We start from the raw sequence: 3,042 nt of genomic DNA, 5'->3' as shown, positions 1-3,042 counted from the left end.
TCGTAATGTCTAGAAGATATTATACGTATAGTTAGTATGCCTTTGCATAGCATGTTTGACATTCATACTATGCATGGGATCAATGGAAATGTTTAGAAAAAAATCGTAACATTCACTATAGAAAAGATAGATGGAAACTCATTGTTAATTTTTTGTTGTTTTATTGCTATTTTATTACTAATTAGAAACTAGTTTTTTTTAATTTACTAGTGAAAAATTCTTTAATGATTTGTTTTTTGTCTCAACAAGACGTTCTACTTTAAAGTTCCCAATTTGAAATTACGTTTTAAAGGATGAGTTACGAGTTCGAGCACATCTTTTGCATTGGTAAACCGGTGAATTTGGGCAAATGTGAACTCAACTGACCATTTTGTATCAATTCCTCTTGCTTGTGTGGGCCATTCTAGTAATGGCTAGATCGGGTTCCAATTCATGCATACGTTGAATTTGATTATAATTGTCTAGTATCTCTACAATTCGTGGCATTGGAACTTTCATTGTTTTGCAAGTGTTTCTCAAAAAAAGTAGTTCAACAGCCTAATCGTTGAGAGGGTAACCAACCCGATACATCAATGGATTGTCGCTTCAATTCCAAATTCAATTAAGAAGCTACTGTAGATGTAAGGAGCCAAAAAGGACTAAGTAATTATTGACCGATTCTCGTATTTTTGAGTTGGGTAAATTACTTTTCAACTCATTGGGTTCGAGTCCATTGACAATATCAACTACATCTTCCCTGTATTGAGGTTTGGACATATTACATTTTGGACACCAATGTTCCATGGCAGCTAGTACAATATCTTCCCCCTGGGTAAAGGCATAATCCAAGCCATTGGCCCATGCCACTACAATTGGGACCCCAATATCATTTTCTAGCCTAGGCGCTATACCTTCTAGATCCATTTTTATGATTTTTGTTGTACATGTCCCAATCCAGATTATAACACTGGGTTTTCTATCTCTTTTTATTCAAATACATATTTTTTAAAACTCCTCTTGATCATTCAATTGAGATGAAGTATCTCCTTCTTCCAATTCTACCATTGCGTAATGAGGTTCCACAAAAATCATAACTCCAAGAGCATTTTGTAGAAAATAACCACAAGTTTTTGTACCTACCACTAAAAATAAGCTTTCTTCAATCTTTTGATACAACCATGCTACGCGATTGATGGGGTAGAAAGTGTGATAATTACTAGTTTCACACTCGAAATTAGTAACGTTGATAGTTTGGATTAAGAAATTTCCTCTAAAAGAGTAAATGCATGGAGTTACTATAAGGTACTTGGTTGTAGAATCAAATGATCATAGAATTTGTTGAAATTTTTTGTTGAATGTCTAAATCACTCTTTATTTTTCAATTATTTTGATTTAAATAAAAATCAGACATTAAGCTAAATAATTCTCTGTTTGGAATTTCTTTCGGTACAACTCCTTCTGGTTGAGATAATATTTGATCTACTATACTCAAATAGAAATCACAAACGTAATTAAGAGTAGGTTAAGATTCAACGATTTCAAACAATGTTTTTCCTTTCACCCGAGATACCTGGATATCCCCAATTAGAGGTAGTACCTCCAATACGGGCATGGGTCAAGCTTCAATGTATTTATCAATAAGATCTCTTTCAGATATTTGATTTCCAACTAAACCTGCTAATTGTAGAGGGTGCGGCGTATGTGTCTTTTCCTTAACGGATGCAGCTATACTATTTGCTACAAAAAGTGCATCGAAACCATTATTTGTGATTATGATACAATAATTGGCATAGTTTAATGGCACTACAAAATCACCATAGACTACATCTCTCAGTACGCCAAATAAAATAATATCGTATTCATAAAAGGCATTTAATTCTTTTAATAACTTTACTATTTCTCTAACTATGTATCCCCCGCAGCTGGCTCCCACCGGCAGTCCACCAGCTTCTACGCAATCTACTCCACCATAACCTTTATAAGTAACATCCTTTGACCATACATCTTCGTAATGATAATCTCTTGATTGTAAAGTATCTATAATTGTAGGTATTAAAAATCCAGTAAGTGTTAAAGTACTATCATGTTTAGGATCACATCCAATTTGTAATACTTGTTTTCCCTGCCTGGCCAAGGCTATTGATATGTTACAACTAGTTGTTGATTTTCCTATTTCGCCTTTACCATAAATTGCTATTTTCGTTCCATAAAGCTGTAAATTCTTATTGATTATTGCAACTGCCCCTTGATCTCCCAAAGACCAACTAAAACATTAGAAACATGTATGAAATAAATTTTCATAATTAATTATTTTCTCAAAAGAGTTTTTCTTCCATTCTAAGACTCTTACCAAAATAAATATTGTGACTATTCTACCATGCTTCTCGAAAAGGGAGGAAGAAAAACTCGTGATTGGTTATTGATCAGTACGTCGTGTGTGTGTGGGGGGGGGGGGGGTAGGGCAAACCATGACGGGATCAACTATGACCGGGATCTTTTGCACCCCCCCCGATTCGTAGACTCTATCCGACCGAAAAGGTGAAAGGGATTGCTATCACTATGGCTTCTTCCTATAATAGAAGTTGAGTCCTATCCAAGCTTTATAAAGTATCGATTCGTTCAACATGTATGGGATGAGACCCCCATCATTTTCCTTGATAGCTCAGCGGTAGAGCGGTCGACTATTTACTGATTGGTCGTAGGTTCAAATCCTATTCAGGGAGATTCATTGATTTACGGTCGAATAAAGATAGAAAGAAAGAGGTATTCGATGATGCAGGTGATGCTGTAGGTTGCTAGTAGGACAGACAACTTGATTTGCACCAAATGCCAAAAGAGGGAAAAATCTAACGAATAGAAATAGCTAGGTGTCTCTCTTTATCTTTTCTCATGAGGCATCGAATATTGCTAGAAACTTGCACTCTCTGCATCTCGGACTCCCTGTTAGTATTTTTCTGCTCCTACACCAAACAACCCACATTGGACTCTGGCCCATCGATGGTGCCGGTGAAGGATTCAATACTACGGTTTTCTAAACCTTCACAATGAATGAAGGAAAGATCT

The 3,042-nt window shown here is 35.8% G+C and overlaps 1 non-coding gene across 1 annotated transcript; it reads left to right on the top strand.

Moving 5' to 3' along the window:
• Positions 1–2,630: 2,630 nt before the first annotated feature.
• On the top strand, positions 2,631–2,702 carry TRNAN-AUU (transfer RNA asparagine (anticodon AUU)). The gene has a single exon. It is a non-coding gene; the product is annotated as a tRNA-Asn (tRNA).
• The last annotated feature ends 340 nt before the right edge of the window (positions 2,703–3,042 follow it).

This window comes from Lygodium microphyllum, chromosome 17 (assembly GCF_053477565.2).
Source record: "Lygodium microphyllum isolate KBCC chromosome 17, Lygodium_microphyllum_v1.1.10, whole genome shotgun sequence".
NCBI classification, from domain to species: domain Eukaryota; kingdom Viridiplantae; phylum Streptophyta; class Polypodiopsida; order Schizaeales; family Lygodiaceae; genus Lygodium; species Lygodium microphyllum.
The sequence above is the reverse complement of the archived record's forward strand: the minus strand, read 5'-3'. Positions and strand labels throughout refer to the sequence as shown.